This window comes from Phaseolus vulgaris, chromosome 10, assembly GCF_000499845.2.
Source record: "Phaseolus vulgaris cultivar G19833 chromosome 10, P. vulgaris v2.0, whole genome shotgun sequence".
Lineage (NCBI taxonomy): Eukaryota > Viridiplantae > Streptophyta > Magnoliopsida > Fabales > Fabaceae > Phaseolus > Phaseolus vulgaris.
Genome location: NC_023750.2, coordinates 17,959,260 through 17,976,731, shown reverse-complemented (window position 1 = coordinate 17,976,731; position 17,472 = coordinate 17,959,260). Strand labels below are relative to the sequence as shown.

Here is a 17,472-nt window from a genome sequence, read left to right as displayed (position 1 = left end):
GGCTTGTGTCATCGATCCACACATCCTCCCAAAATCTAACCTTGTCTCCCCTACCAATTTTCCAATGTACCTCTTTTTCGAACCATCCTTCCCCACTTCCCTCCTTACACACCTTTACTAAATCTCTCCACCACCATCATTGATACTTTACTGGTAGATGGGGACATTCTAGTTCCACCCCATACTTTGACTCTAACACCTCCTTCCACTTCCCTTTGTCTTGAGACATGAACCTCCATCTCCACTTCGCTAAGAGGGCATAGTTGAACTTTCTAATGTCTATTATCCCCAGTCCACCCTCCTCTTTCGGTTTACACACGTCTTCCCAACTTACCCATACTATCGGCCTATTTTCCTTGCCCCATCCCCACAAAAACCTCCTCTGAATACTAATGATGCTTTTATAGATTGACTCTGGCGCTTTGCAAACCGAGAGATAGAAAAGAGGTATTGTATTGAGAACAAACTTGATAACACACGTCCTTCCTGCCATAGATAAAAACCGCCCCTTCCACACACTTAACCTTGTTTTGAGCTTATTTATCACTGATTCCCAAAAAGATTTCTTCCTTGGGTTCCCCCCACTTCTAAACCAAGGTATTTGAAAGGTGTTCCCGACTAGTTACAATTCAAAAACTTCGAATAACAAAGAAGATTGTTAGGTTGCACATTCACACCTGCTAGCCTTGATTTATGGAAGTTGATCTTTAGACCAGAAGCTAACTCAAACCCCCTTAAGATGGACTTCATTATTACGACATTACTCCATGATTCCTCACAGAAAAAAGGGTGTCATCTGCAAACTGAAGAAAAGACACCTCTACCTCCTTGTTTCCCACCTTAACTCCAGACATAAAAAGAAAAGGTGCCATGGGATCGCCCTGCCTTAACCCTCTCGTGGGTTGAAACTCCTCCGTGGGACTCCCATTAACAAGCACCGATATTGTGGCTGATTCCAAACATCCCCTAATCCATTTTATCCATACACTGTGGAAACCCAACCTACTGAGCATGTCATACAAAAAGTCCCATCGGACAGAATCATATGCTTTTTCAAAATCTACCTTCAGGCATAGGCCTCTCTTTCTCCTCCTTCTAATGTCCAAAATCACCTCATTTGCCAAGAGTACACTATCAGTCAGACCTCTTCCTTCTATAAAAGCTGATTGACTACCATCTATAAGAGCAGGTAGAACTTTCTTTATTCTCCCAGCTAAAACTTTTGAGATGACTTTGTACATAGCTCCCACTATAGAGATGGGCCTATACTGATTGAGATTACAAGGATCCCGTATTTTAGGTACTAATGCTATGAATGAAGCATTGCACCCCTTCGGGATAACGCCTATTTCATGGAAGCATTCCAACGCTGCTACAAAATCGGTTTTAAGACTATTCCAGCTCTTCTTAATGAAATTGAAATTAAAGCCATCAGGGCCCGGACTCTTCGTACCCTCACATTGCCAAACTGCTTCCTTAATTTCTTCCTCACTAAAGGCCTCAATCATACTCAGACTTACATCTAGTGATAAGGATTTAAACTCAATTGCATCAAGCCTCACCCCAAAGTCTTTCGTTGCTTTAAACCTGGATTCAAACAACTTCTTTGCTTCAAGCCGAACTGTGCATGGTTCCTCGCACCATAAACCCCCTACCTCCACACACTTCACTTCATTCCTTAGTCTCCTCCATCTTAATGACGAGTGAAAGAACCTAGTGCATGAGTCATCGTATCTAAGCCAATTGGTTCTAGCCTTTTGACGTAGAAGAGATTCAATCTTTGCATCATTCTCCCAAAGCCTTCTTACCAAATCTGATCTAAGCTTCCTCTGACTCTCCTCTAAACATTCGTGACTGTCCTGACAATCCAGATTCTCAATATCCTGCAAAATAGACTGCTTGGTAGAATTTAAATTCCCAAACACATCCTTATTCCAAATTTTTAAATCCGCTTTAAGAAGTTTAAACTTCTCCTTAAGCACTTTTATACGATTTCCTTGACCCTCATAAGACCTTCACTTCTCCTCCACCATCCCCGGAAAACCACTCTCTAGCCACCAAGCATCAATTGATCTGAACGGTTTGGGACCCCAATCCTTATCTAGACATTTAATCATCAAAGCACAGTGATCCGAAACTTCCCTTCGTTGGACATATTGCTTACACATAGGCCATCTCTGCAGCCACTCCTCTGAGACTAAGACTCTATCAATCCTGCTCTTCGCCATACCGTTTGCTTTAAACCATGTATATTTCTTCCCCACAATAGGCACATTTAATAACAAGTTTGACTCTATAAAGTCATTAAAGTCCTTTATCTCACTGGTGAAGTTCCCCCTGTCTACCCCTTTCCTCTCAGACCTACTTCGAATTGCATTGAAATCTCCACAAAAGCACCACACTTCGATCTGGGAAGCTACTTTGAGTCTTGAAAGTTCCTCCCAGAGAATTTTCTTTTCTCTCAAGTTGCATGCTGCATAAACATTTACCACACAACACCTTTGGGTTGTCTTCACATGAATTCCCAAAGTAGCTATGTAACCCTTACCTGTGGAGTGACTCTCATAGATGAAAGTTTCTTTATGCCACATCGACAAAAGACTTCCACTTCCATTAACCCCTTCATTATGAATCCATCCAATGTTGTTGTCCCCCCACAGCGAAAAACACCTAGCATCTGTGACTTCTACTGTCTTTGTTTCCTGAAGGCACACAAATTCGACTTCCTCTGATGATATACACCTCCTCAGATATCTTACTTTTACTCCTCCCCCCAGTCCTCTTATATTTAAATTAAAAATCAACATAAAAAACCCTTCAGATTACCCCCCGTTATGCTCTTCATAAACTCCAAATCTCTGTCTTCCATACATTGATACTCTTGAATCACCTCCTCTTCGTCCCCACAGCATTGTAGCCCAATCTGTTTTCCTTGATTCCATAACTTAGTCGGTTCCTCCCTGATTCCATTATCCCGAAAACGAGAGTTGCAATTACCAATATCCCCATCAGAAATTGACATGGATAACGAACCTTCTTTAGCAAGCAAATTCTTCCTTACTTGCACCGACTTCTCACTCAGTCGTACAGACCTCCTTGGATGGGTACTTGGCTCCACCAAGTGATGGATCCCTCTCATCTTTCTCCAGCGGATGGGTGTTTCGCACCTACTTCCAAAACTCGTCTCCTCCGCAGCCAACGAGCATTGCAAATTCAGAGCCGGTTTCATCCTTATCACCTCTGTAATCTCAATTACTTGCTCTGTTGATGTTATGGTTCCTGGGACGCTTCCTTTTAACTCAGAATTGCATAAACCCACCTCGTCACCGCCTTTACCTTCCTCTTCCCCTTCCTCCCTTCCTACTGGGCAGGGGGGTTGCGACTTATCCATACTAGAGTCTTCACCTGTTCCTTCTTGTTCTTCCTATAACCCTTCTTGTGCCAAACACTTCTTTATAATCTGTTCTCACTCCCTTACATTCGTCATCCACCATAACGGTGAATTTACTCTCTTTGTTGCCTGCAATCATGGAAAACAAATCACTCATATTTTCACACACCAACAATTGACTACCACTGGACTCCGTTTTCCAAACCAGATCTGCATCTACTCCTTCCCCTGACCCACAATCACCCTTATTTCCCAAATGGGCTTCTTGGCAACTATCGTTGGGATGGGCCTCTATTGATTTGGGCCTATCGTTCAGATTGCTTGATGTCTCCACCAACTCTACTAAGTTAGCCAAGGGTTTTTGGATTAAATCACACGCATCAGAAACTTTTTGTTTTGCAGACATAACTGACCCATCTACAGGTAGGACCTGCTTACTCAATTTCTTTCTTGAGTAAGATAAAACCTTCTTTTTCTGCAAACCCTCCACACAGTCTGAATCTACCTTTTCCCGTCTTTCCTTCGTACCTGACGTTGACCCATCCCTTACCTCTCCGTACGTCTTCTCCGGCCGCCTCCAGATCACCCCTTCGTCCCCACCCTCTAGGTTATCTGAGTCAACGGAAAAAATGGTATTTTCGACAAAGGTTTCTGATGACGAAACACTGTCCGACGAGCTTTCGTGGTTAAGGGTGCATTTGCATACTGGACCTTCTCCCCCATAGGTCACCACCTCCTCCACTATGTTAATATTAACCACAGCACCATTAATCTGAAACTTCTTCGACATCTCTGCCTTTGATGACTGTAGCAAGCGTACCCGCAACCGAGCGTACTCCAAGCATTCCCACGCCAGTGTGGCTTCATCAACCTCCACCAAAGTTGCAACTTCCCCTACAATTTTTGAGAAGCACTCCTTGCTCCACAAAGGTAGAGGTAACCCATAACACTTAACCCACACTACTTTGTAACCTACTACACATGAAGCTGACCACGGTTTTATGTCGTCGAAAAACCGCTGAAACCATTCATTATTTAGCTTGACAATGTCTTCCATACTTCTTGCAGCTTTAGGGGTCATGAGGACAAGATTATCCCCCAAATATCTTACCATAAACATGCTCATTCCTCCCTTAAAGCACTCTTCCTGTAGGAATTCGAAATTAAGCTCGGCTATCATGCGCCCAACCAAGCTATTTGTCATCCATGGCAGCGTAATTGCTTTGGTCGTTAGGCTCGGGCCTTCCCACTGGTCTTGTATACGTTTTCTAACTACTTCTGCATATGACTAAGTAACCTTGTCATTCGTATGACCTTCCTTCCCTCTTTTCACCCTCCACACCTCCTTTCCCTTCCTCAGCCCATTATGATAGACATCTCCACCGCCACTTCCTAACCCTTTCCACTCCCTAGACTCATCATTTTTACGTTCATACCCATCTCTGTGATACCTAGGAAGGTTAACATACAACTTCCTATTACCAATGTAACAACTATCTAGATCCCTCTCCAAGCTCGCCACATTTTCAATATTGAAAAATCTTACAAAACCAAACCTTCTACCCCACCGATTAAGACGCCTTGATATGAACACTTCTTTGACCCTTGCCCACCTCTGAAACACCTTGAGCATCTCATATTCACCATGGCTATCTGGAAAGTTAGAAAAAAAGAACGTGGTGGACGAGCTTGATGAAGAGTTTTGTTTACGTTCCACCGATCTCCCCCCAGATTTCTCCGCCACCCTACCTCTCCTACCACGGACCATTCTCGTATTACGAATGTTAATGCTAGTATCCTGCAAGACAATCTCAACCCTCGACCCGCACTTCAACTTGTGAGCCTTAGTCCCAGGAATAGGTTGCCACAATGAACGGCTCACGTTGCCGGTGTAGTCGAACTTCACCGGTGGCTTCCCCGGACCACGAACATCGACACAATCTGTCACTTAACATACTATCATTTGTTTAAAAAAGGGAGAAAGTTATAGCCTCTACAAAGCACTATGTTGGGGATGGAGGAACCATAAAGGGAATCAATGAGAATAACACAGTGATAAGCAGACATGGATTGTTTAGCATTCACATGCCAGCCTATTATAACGCTATCATCAAGGGTGTTTCGACTGTCATGATCTCTTATTCAAGCTGGAACGGAGAAAAGAATCATGCGAATCATAATCTAATCACGAACTTTTTAAAGAACTCACTACGCTTTAGGTAACACTGAACTTATGAGGGCTTCATTTAATTCAAAATACAAATTGAAATAGTAAATGAGTCCTGAAATTTGTTTGCTTTTTGTAGGGTTTTGTCATATCAGATTGGGAGGGAATTGATAGGATCACTACCCCTCCTCATGCTAACTACAAATATTCCATTTATGCTGCCATCAATGCTGGAATTGACATGGTAAACTTTGTTGATTATGTACAACCTTGAATGGTTTTTCCATTTACCTTCTATCATCTTCTAATACTTGCCATGGTAATATTTCAGATGATGGTTCCCTTTAACTATACAGAATTCATAGATGGCCTAACCTTATTGGTGAAAAGTAATGACATACCAATGAGTCGAATTGATGATGCAGTAAGGAGAATTTTGAGGGTAAAGTTCGTTATGGGCCTTTTTGAGAACCCGTTGGCTGATCATAGCCTAGTTCACCAGCTTGGGAGCAAGGTTTGTTAGTCGTGAAACATGTATATATTAATTGTTTATCTACCAACTAGTATTTTTACATGCTGATAAAATAGTTTGGGCAATGTACCTTGACAGAAACATAGAAAGTTGGCTCAAGAAGCTGTGAGGAAATTATTGGTTCTGTACCGGGATGACCGACCGATCTATTGACCCGGTCAACCCATGCGTCAAAACCATACTTTAAGGTACGAGGTCGACCACGTGTCATATGTGGCCGACCGACACAAGGTGCTCAAGTCAAAGGTTAACCCAATTAGCAAAGGTTAACCTATGGTTAGGAAACGACCTAATCCAACCCTAATCGCTAAACAACCCCCTAATCCGGCCCAACAGCAAGGGCCCATCAAGGTAATATAAATATCACGCATTCCAAGGAAGAAGGTACGTCATTATCTACAGTATTCTAACCAGCCGAATACGACACCCCACTGACTTGAGCGTTGGAGTGGCATTTGCAGGTACCCCACCAGCCTGAGGAGCCGTTCGGCGAAGAAGACTAAAGGAGGAACGTGAGACACGACCGACCGAGTGACATCTGAAGACAATAGTTCTCCCAGTCCCCAACCTAGTTCGAGAACAATTGGCGCCCACCGTGGGGTCGAGGAGAGCCAAAGAAACCACAGCAGTAGATGGTATCAACCCGCAGCATGGCAAGTATGACCGAGGCAGACCAAACGGCAATGATGATGGCCCTTCAGAAGGAGTTAGCGAAGATGAGGAAGGCGCACGAGGAAGCCGCCAAGAAGAACGAGGAGGAAATCTGATCCTGTCGGTTGACTCGAATGCAAGAGTGTTGCCACGTCAAAGGTATCTCCCTCTGGATCGGCTTTGCACCACGCTAGCTTCCGTCCTTCACACCTCGACTCTCCTCAAGAACCTGAAAAAGACAGAGTGGCGCCGCTGCGGCCGATCGCGCTCCGACGCTCAAGTCAGTGACGGAATCACCAAAAATCTAAGAGAGAAAAGCTAAAGCTCAAGGAACCGTGCAAAATCTCTCTCAGCGTACTCAAGTGTTCTCAAAGCGTAAAGAAGTGTTCTAAACGCGCGTACCTCAGAAGTTCGTTAGAATTCCTTATATACCTGTGCATTTTCTCTCTCCTGACGGTTACACCTCTGGACACGTGGCTCGTATCCAACTGTACACGTGTCACCATCTGGAGCGTCTTCTACTTGAGCCTCACTTCTACTCTTCAGGCTGTTCGACTAAGTTACCCATGCAAGGAGTAACTCGGTGCTCGTATCCAGCTGTTCTTCCCTTCCGTCAGCCAGGTGTCCCGCTCAACACGCCCTTACTATCGCTTGCTGCCACGTCACCACTTTCGACTACCTGATCGGTACACAAGCCCCCCAGTCTTAAGCTGAGACTTGACCAGCGAAAAGACTAAGAAGTCACGTCATCGTCGATCTACGTGGCGCTGGTACGGATTCTCGTACGTCCGTACCCTCTGCTTTTCTGACGCTCCACCAACTTCTTTTTCCATCACTCGACACGTGGCTTCATCAACGGTCGTCTTCAGCTGTCGTTTGCGCTTCCGAAAACGTTTGAAAAAACCCTTAAACCCTTTGCGCTTCCACTGTTCCATCATCTTTCTGCACTCTCAAACGTTCTAAGTTTTTTCTCTGCGAACCACGAAGCTTCTCAACTCCCTCAATCTCTAACTTTCTTCAACGCTCATCCGATCACAAAAAGGTACCCCTTTTACTTCTTCTGTAGATATTTGCTGCATTTTAACCGATTCGCATCATCCATAATCTGTCTGGAGCATACGTTGTGGGCTGTTTTTTCTTTTTCTCCTTTTCTCGTAACCTAAGGCTTCGTTCTTCGTAACGTTTATCCCAGCGAACCCTTTTTCGCTCATCCTGTCTTCTTCGTCCTCAATCGATTCATTCTCGGTTGTCCTCACTTCATCCCTTTCTCTTTCCTTTGCAGTTCCTGCGATGGCTCACATGAAGTCTACCGCGAACCCTCCTCCTTCGTCGCGAAACCCTCCACCCCAAGCGCGTAGGGTTGCTCCTGGGGCAAATCCTCCACCAGCGCGCAACCCACCACGAGCATCTGGTGCTCCATCTAACCAGGCTGAGAGGCCTGTTTCTTCTCACGCCAATCCTATTCAGGCAACTCCGCCAGTCGCCGGAGGAGCTTCCCTTCCTGCACGAGACTATGAAAAACTCTATCCTTGGGCCACCCCAACCTTGCTAAAAGAGACTTCTTCAATAAACACGAAGTTGGGCGTGCACCGACTAAGGAAAGGAGACCAGCCCGACCTTTCCTTCCATAAAGAGCATGATAGCATAGTGGTCGTGCTGCCCTGCTTCCCGGGTGAACCGGTCTGCGCGGATGATAAGGGGAGCAACGGCGAGTTGTTCTGCTTCATCTACACCACCGTGTTCAAGAAAGTGAAGCTTAGGCTTCCTTTTACCCGCTTCGAGAGAGAGCTGCTAACCGAGCTCAACATCGCCCCCACCCAGCTTCATCCCAATAGCTGGGCGTTTATAAGGGCATTCCAAATTCTTTGTGAACATCTGCTGTTACCGGCCTCAGTCGACGTCTTTCTCTTCTTGTTCGAGGCTAAGAATCCCAGAGATCGCCTCTGGATTAGCTTAAACGGGATTGCTGGGAGGTCAATCCTCTCGATCTTCCAGCAATCTTACAAAGACTGGAAAGGAAAGTTCGTCAAGGTGCGCCCAAACGAGCAAGACCCCTCACTGCTCGACGGCTTCCCATTGTACTAGGTACACAAAGGGAACAAAGATTCTAAAGAATGCTTCAGGAGGCCAAGGAGTCCTGACAACATGGAGGAGTTGGACAAGGACCTTTGCCTCTTCTGGAAGAGTGTAGCTGCCGCCAACATCAGCTTCCCCATTGCCTCAATCATTCCCTACGAGTTCTTCGAAAGCCAACTCGAAATACACATAGGTTAGCTCCTACCTCCACACCAAGTCCTTCACTTCAAGTTAATACTTAACTTAGCATCTTCCCCACTCTACTTTGGCATTCTATTACTCTGTGTTGACTCTGATCTTTCCATCTATGTATTGCTTATGTTGTGTCTGCGTAAATATGCTTGTACTATCTGATTCTGTTTTGATTGCTCAACCGTGCTTTACCTCTTGCAGATAACATGTTGGGAAAAGGGAAATTAGCAGAATTGAGGGCGATCGCCCGCTCTCACAAGCTGGCAGCGGACTCCCAAGTTGTCCCTAACCCGGTGGTGGCGATCGCCGCTACTCAAGACAAAACCCCGCCCCGATGTGCAACTTCTTTCGGGGTACTACCCGCCCCTCAAAGGAAGAAGCTTATCTTGAGGAAACCAAAGAGGAAAACCCCTCAAGTGGTACAAGAAGAAGAGGATGATGAGGCGACTGAGGATGGCCTCGTCACCAAGAGAACAAGGGTGGCTCCCTCTTCACCACCTGCACTCCCAACTGCAACACCGCCCTCACCTCCAGCTCTAACACAACCAGTCCAAGCAACACCCTTGGCTGTCGCACCCCCCGTGGTTGAAAGCAGTGACCCCAATTTCATAGAGAACCCTCCAAGCGCCTCCACGCCGTTCGTATCTGCTGGAGAGGGTCCTCCTTCAACCACCTCTATTGCTGGGGCCGCACCAGGAGGAGATGAGGGTGCTCACAACTCGCCAATACTCATAACCGAATCTCCAACCTCACCACCACGCCAAGAAGCCCCCCTTGCTCTACAAACTTAAGAGGGTAGTGGTGAAAGCCAGCACCAAGCTCATCCAGCACCTCCACCAGCAACAAACTCAAGCCTCCCACCCTCCATCGAAGAGATCTTGGGGCCCTTCACAGCCAAGCTGAAGATGATGGCAGAGGATCTCCCCTCAATTGTATCGAAGGCTGTGAAGGACTCCAACAAGAAGCTCCAAGATGAGAATTCAACGCATAGGGAGTCAAACCGCCTGATAAGGATGGAGGCAGAAAAGCTCTCTTGCAACCTGATGATGGCGGAGATCGACCATTCAAGGCTGGAGGACGCCATGGATGCTAAGCTAAGGGGCGCGCGTAAGGAGGCCTCCGATCTGCGCCAAAAACTGCACCTCCAAGCCCAAGAGAAAATCGAGTTGGAGAGCAAGCTTGTACCTTACAGGCTCAAGGTGGCCAACTTGGAGGCTGCAATGAAAGCCGATGCGACCAAGGTGGAAAACCTAGAAAAAAGGTCAGCAGATCGGGAGGTGCTCCTCGGGAAGGTCGAAAAGGAGATGGACGACACCATGGCTGAGCTCGCCAAAGCTCGAGAGGAAAACACGAAGATTGCTGTAGAGCTGGCTCAGGCTCGGGATGAAGGCAAAAAGGCAGCTGAAGAACTTGCTCGGGCTCGTGAAGAAACTGAAGAGCTGAAGAAACAAACCGACGAGCTGAAGAAACAAGCACAAGAGCTCGAGCAAAGCTCCGCCCTAGTCCTTGTCGCCAGGTTCGACGCCGCTTTGGAGCAAGTCTCATGCCAATACGCTGAGCTCGACCTCTCCATGGTATCAATCTGCAACGAGGTGGTGGATGGGAAGATCGTGCCCTCTGAAGACTAGCTGCCTCCCTCCACCATCTTATTTTTTGAAACTTGGCGCTCATCTTTGTTTGTAAAAACTTTATATGTAACAGCTGTTTCGTGTATAAACTTGAACTGATAATGCTTTATATAACTTCTTCTGCTAAGATATTGTTTTCTGATACTTCTCTTTGAATACTTCTTACTCTTACCCGCTGTGTGATTAACCAACATAACCGGTAGAACTTACTCAAATAAATCAACTCAGCGATACTCGGGCTTAACCGTTTACTCACTACTTTGAACTTGAACAAACTGTTAATCTTATAACAATTTATCAAATTGTTAACTCAAAGTAAAACTTGAGCAACTATTGACTCTCAAACGATGACATTTAATACAACTTGCAAACTTAAGGCAATAAACCTCAACATAATCTACTTACTAGGCAGCAGGTTTTAACTTAAACTGGTATCACAATACAGTTTACCTGATCTGCCCGGCAAGGTTAGCCTTTACTCCCGTCATCGCCTGGGATTCTTCTGATCGCCATAGGGTTCTGGCGATGTAAACTTTCTTTGCCTTCACAACTTGACTATTGTTCCCTCATCTGGGGGTAGAGGCGCTTCTCGGATCCTTCTCTACCTCCCTGAGTTTCAGAACAAAGAGCTGGATAGCGAGGTGTTCTCTTTGAACCTACCTTAGCTATCTTTTAAACTTCTTTCACCCTTCACGCCATACCTGAACTCGTTCAGGACGAGAAGGATTTTATCTGTCTTCACACCGCCTACAAGCGTGGAAGCTTTCTCTGGTCTTACTAAGTCAACATTGATTTTTCACTTAAAGGGGGAAAGGCGTTTTCCTTCCCTTCCCGCCGTTTAAGGTCACGAACACCCCTGACCTTTCAGTTCATCTTGCCTGAACTCACTCTGAGGTGAGAAGGACTTTTACTGGTGCCTCAATTTGCCCAGGGCGTACATCTCCTCCCCCCTGGATGCACTGAGGACTTTTAACCTTGCCTTTATCTGTTTGTGCACAGAGGTCTTTCAATCTGTTCTCGCCTGCGCTCGCTCAAGGCGAGGAGGACTTCATCTTGCCTGAACTCGCTCAAAGGCGAGAAGGACTTTCTCTTGCCTGAACTCGCTCAACGGCGAGAAGGACTTTATCTGGCCTGAACTCGCTCAAAGGCGAGAAGGACTTTATCTGGCCAGAACTCGCTCAAAGGCGAGAAGGACTTTATCTGGTGCCTCAACTTGCCCAGGGTCTACATCTCCTCCCCCCTGGATGCACTGAGAACTTTTTCTCTTTCTCGCCTGCACTCGCTCGAGGGCGAGGAGGTCTTTTACTCTTTCTCGTATGCACTCGCTCGAGGACGAGGAGGTCTTTTGCTTTTTCTCGCCTGCACTCGCTTGAGGGCGAGGAGGTCTTTTTCTTTTCTTGCCTCAAGACGCACGAGAGCGTTGAGCTCTTTCATCATTGCTGGTGCCTCCGATCGCCAAAAGACGATGAGGACTTTAAAACTTTTAACTGATGCCGCCAATCGCCGAAAAACGATGGGGACTTTAAAACTTTTATTTAGAAAGCATGCAGCATAACTTTAAACTTGCCTTGAATAACGTACGAGTGATAAGGTCTTTTTTCTAAAACTTTCGAAACAACAAGCATGCAATCTTAGAAGCTTTAAACTTTGAAAAACTCTTCTTTATTGGGTGGCCTCATTAAAAACCCTCCTTAGGGAAAAAAGAGTGCCCCCTTCAAACTGTTTTAACAGAAAGCTTGTAAATCTCTTCATCTTCGTTTCTACTTACAAAGCTTTAACTGTAATATAACTTGAGGTGTGTGGCGTTCCAGGTGCGAGGAATCGCCCCTCCTTCTAACGTCTCTAAGCGGTAGGCGCCGTTCCCGAGCGCCTCGATTATTCTGAACGGTCCTGTCCACTTAGGCGATAACTTGTTCTCCATCTCGTACTGATGGGCCTTCCTCATCACCAGGTCGCCATCTCTGAACTGCCTTGGCATCACCTTCGAGTTATACCTTCGCTCAATCCTCCTTTTTACTGCCTCGACCTTTACCCTTGCCTCCTCCCTGACCTCAACCAGTAAATCCAGATTCAACCTTCTTTCTTCGTTCGAGTCTTCCGCCACAAAGTTCTGGAATCTCAGCGAGCTCTCCTGGATTTCAACTGGAATCATTGCATCACATCCATAGACCAGGCTGAACGGGGTCTCGTGGGTTCCTGACTGCTCGGTGGTATGGTACGCCCAAACTATACGGGGTACCTTCTCAGCCCACGATCCCTTGGCTTTCTCTAGCCTTCTCTTCAAACCTCTCAGCAACACCCGATTGGCAGACTCTACTTGGCCATTTGTCTGTGGGTGCTCGACGGATGCAAACACCTGCTGTATTCCCACCCCTTCGCACAGCTTCTTCAGTAGGTGACTTGCAAACTGAGTCCCATTGTCTGACACCAGGCGCTTAGGCACACCAAACCGGCACACGATGTTCTTCCATACAAAACTCTCGATCTTGTGTACGGTGATCTGGGCTACTGGTTCCGCTTCGATCCACTTGGTGAAGTATTCAATCGCCACCACCAAGTACTTCATCTGCCTGACCACCAATGGGAAATGTCCCAGAATGTCAATTCCCCAAGTATGAAACGGCCAAGGGCTGTAAATTGACTTTAACTCTTCTGGAGGCGCCTTGTGCCAATCGGCGTGCCGCTGGCATTGCTTGCAACACTGTGCATATTTCTTGCAGTCCTCCCTCATCGTTGGCCAGTAATAACCTGTACAGAGAGTTCTTGCAGCCAGAGCTCGACACCCGACGTGAATCCCACATATACCTTCATGGAGCTCGGCAATAATTCTAGTGCATTTTTCTCCGTGCACACATTCTAGGAGTGGGTGTGTAAACCCAAACCTATACAGCTCGCCATCGATCATGGTGAACTTGCTGGAATTCTTCTTTATCTTCCTAGCCTCCGTCGGATCCAGCGGGAGAAGGCCGTCTGCCAAGTAGCGCTGGTACTGTGTTATCCATGTGTCTGGCTCACGCGTGGCGCAGACCTGCGTCATGTTCACCCTCTCCCCCCGACATGCTCTTATTCTTGGCGATCTCAAGGTTTCTTGGGTCAAGGACCTGTGACTCCTCGCCGCTTTCTCCGTCGACTTGCTTATCTACAGAACCAAGTGGTCTGCCACAAATGCTCTAGGCGTCTTTAGAGTTTCTTGGATCACTGTCCTCTGCCTACCCCCCTTGCCCGAACTGGCGAGCTTGGCTAGCAAGTCATCTCGGGCATTTTGTTCTCTGGGCACATGCACCACTTCAAATGAGACAAAGGAACTCTTCAACTCTTGCACATACTCCAAGTAAGCCGCCATTTGTGGATCCTTGGCCTGGAACTCGCCTGTTACTTGTCCCGTGACCAACAACGAGTCACTCTTGGCCATCAGCACCCTAGCCCCCATCTCCTTAGCCAGCAAGATTCCGGCGATCAACGCTTCATACTCTGCTTGATTGTTGCTGGCTTTAAAAGAAAATCTCAGGGATTGTTCTATCAGCACGCCGTTGGGCCCTTCTAGAATGACTCCAGCACCGCTACCCTGCTGGTTAGACGATCCGTCCACCGAAAGTAGACAACGAAAATCGTCCCCTTCAACTCGTGTTTCTTCTGACGAGAGCTCGACCACCAAATCAGCGAAAATCTGCCCATTGATCGGTCCTCGGGGCTCATATTTGATGTCGAACTCCGACAGTTCCACCGCCCACTTCACCATTCTCCCAGCTACATCAGGCTTCTTCAAGACTTTCTGGATGGGCAGGTCGGTCATCACCACCAGCCCTTCTCTCCACTAGCTGATACTAAACGAGACAGGGCGGCCATCCGACCTGTAAGCTGCTGCATTTCCTTCACGGTAGCCGGGCTCCTCATCGCCAATATGGCAGCAAACTTATCAGGATTTGCCTCTATTCCTCTTTCAATTAAGAGGAAACCCAAGAATTTCCCTGCCTCCACGCCAAAAATGCACTTCTCGGGGTTTAGCTTTAATCTGAACTTGGCAATCGTGGTGAACAACTCCTCCAGATCCGAGACGTGCTTGCTCTTCTCTAACGAGGTCACGACCATATCATCTACGTACGCTTGCACATTCCTTCCCAGCATCGGTGCAAGTACCTTATCCATCAATCTTTGGTACGTGGCCCCTGCATTCTTCAGCCCGAAGGGCATCACCTTGTGATCCTGCCTGTTGACCAAAATGCTGGAGCTTTGCCTCGTCAAACTTGGATCGACGTATGCACCGTGTTTGCCTCCGTCCTTCACCGCGATCCACCTCAAGAACCTGCAAAAGACGAAACGGCGCCGCTGCGGCCGATCACGCTCCGACGGCCAAGTCAGCGACTGAACCACCAATTACTTAAGAGTAAAACTCAAAAACTCTAAGGAGCCGTGACCAGTTCTCTCTCAGTGTACTCAAGACTCGCAAGCGTAAAGAAAACAATCTGAACCTGCGTACCTCAGAAGTTCGTTGGAAACTCTTATATACCTGGGCACTTTCTCTCTCCTGGCAGTTACACATCTGGACACGTGGCTCGCATCCAGCTGTACACGTGCCTTCATCTGGAGCATCCTTGACTTGGGCGCTACTTCTGACTCTTCTTTGGCTAAGTTACTTATGCATGATATACTCAGTGCATAGATGCCTTGGAGCGTGATCTCTTCTGGATGGCGAGTTCGGGTGCCTTCGTACACACCTTCCCTGTGGTCTCGCCGGCCGCCTTCATGATCTGCACTACCTGTTTCACCGTATATGTTCAAGTAAGCTGTCCCCCGACCTCATCCTCTGGCCAGCTGGGAAGTGTCTATCTGCCTTCATCTTCGGCGATGTCCTTGTTTCGGTGATCTCTAATCACTTGGTCGCCTGGGTTCACATCTGGCGACTTCATCTTCAACTCGGTGACTGCCGGTTTAGGTATGATGGAGATCGGAGCACGCCAACTTAATAACTGGCGACTACGCGAACCCCCCGACTTCCTCCCCTTCTGCCAGCCAGGTGTCCCATCCAACACGCCTATATAATAGCTCGACGCCACGTCATTACTCCCGACTACTAGGGCGGTACACAAGCCCCCCAGTCTTAAGCGAAGACTTGTCCAGCGAAAAGACTAAAGGAGTCACGTCACTACCGATCTACGTGGCGCTGGCGCAGAATTCCAAACGTTTGTACTTTTTGCTTTCCTGACGCTCCACCAAACACTCTTCCAATCGCTCGACACGTGGCTTCATCAACGGTTACCTTTAATTGTCGTTTGCGCTTCCCAAACCCATTCGAAAAACCCTTAAACCCATTTCACTTCTACTGTTCCATCACCTCTTTGCCTTCTCAAACGCTTCGAGCTTCTTCTGCAAAAACTCACAACACTCCCCAACCTTCTGAATCTTCAACCTCCTTCAGCGTTCATCCGATCATCGAAAGGTACTCCCTTTACTTCTTCTGTTGAATTTTCCTGCATTTTGACCGATTCGCATCATCCATTAACTGTCTGGTGCATACGCTGTGGGCTGTTTCTTCTATTTCTCCCTTCTCGTAACTTAGGGCTTCGTCTCCATTACAACGAACCTTCGTTCGTTCGTTTTTTCCATCCTTCTTTCACAATCGAGTCAGCCTCTGCAACCTTCGCTCACCTTTCCCTTTCTTTTTCCTTTGCAATTTCCGCGGTGGCTCGCTCAAAGATCACCCCAAATCCTCCTCCCTCGTCACGAAACCCTTCATCTCAAGCTCACAACCCACCACGAGCACCTGGTGCTTCTTCTTCCCAGGCTGAGAGGCCTGCAACCTCTCGCCCTGACCCGGCTCAGGCTACTCCACCGGTCGCCGGAGGAGCCTTCGTCCCCACTCCAGACTAGAAAAAACTTTACCCCTGGGCCAGCTCGGCACTGCTGAAAGAAACTTCTTCGATAAACTCTGCAATGGCGGTACTCCGACTAAGGAAAGGGGACCAGTCGGATCTTTCCTTTCACAAGGAGCATGATAGCAAGATGGTCGTGCTGCCTTGCCACCCTGAGGAGCCGATCTGCGCTGACGACAAAGCGAGCGAGGGCGAGTCGTTCTGCTTTCTCTACACGACGTTTTTCAAGAAGGTGAAGCTCCGACTTCCCTTCACTCGTTTCGAGCGAGAGCTGCTGACCGAGCTCGAAATCGCCCCCGCCCAACTTCACCCCAACAGCTGGGCGTTCGTAAGGGCGTTTCAAATCATATGTGCACATCTGGGACTGCCAGCGTCAGTGGATGTTTTCCTCTTCCTTTTTGATGCCAAGCATCCAGGAGATCGCCTTTGGGTGAGTCTGAACGGGATTGCTGGGAGGTCGATCCTTTCTATCTTCCAGCAATCTTATAAGGATTGGAAGGGGAAATTCATTCAAATACGCCAAAACGACCAGGATGCTTCGCTGCTTGACGGGTTTCCCTTGTACTGGGTAAACAAGGGAAACAAAGACTCCAAGGGAAGCTTCAGGAGGCCAAGAAGCCCTGACAGCATGGGCGCTTTGGACAGGGATCTGTGCCTCTTCTGGAAGAGCGTGGCAGACGCCAACATTACCTTCCTCACCACTGTGCTTATCTCCTTCGAGTTCTTCGAAGACCAACTCGAGGCTCGAATAGGTTAGAGCTCACCTCAATATCTAAGTTATTGCTCTTGGCGACACCTTTGTTAACTGTTTCTGGGCGTCTTGTCTGTTGTGCACAAGACTTGGGTTTATTTTCTGCACCACTTATCTGCTTTACTTGCATACTGACTCATGTGTTTATCTTTCTCTCTGAGCTGACCCATGTACCTTTGTATTATGCAGATCTCATGTTGGGCAAGGGAAAACT

General features: G+C 47.4%; 1 pseudogene; it reads left to right on the top strand.

Moving 5' to 3' along the window:
- LOC137819563 (uncharacterized) overlaps window positions 1–17,472 on the top strand; it is an 80,223-nt pseudogene that overhangs the window by 42,343 nt on the left and 20,408 nt on the right.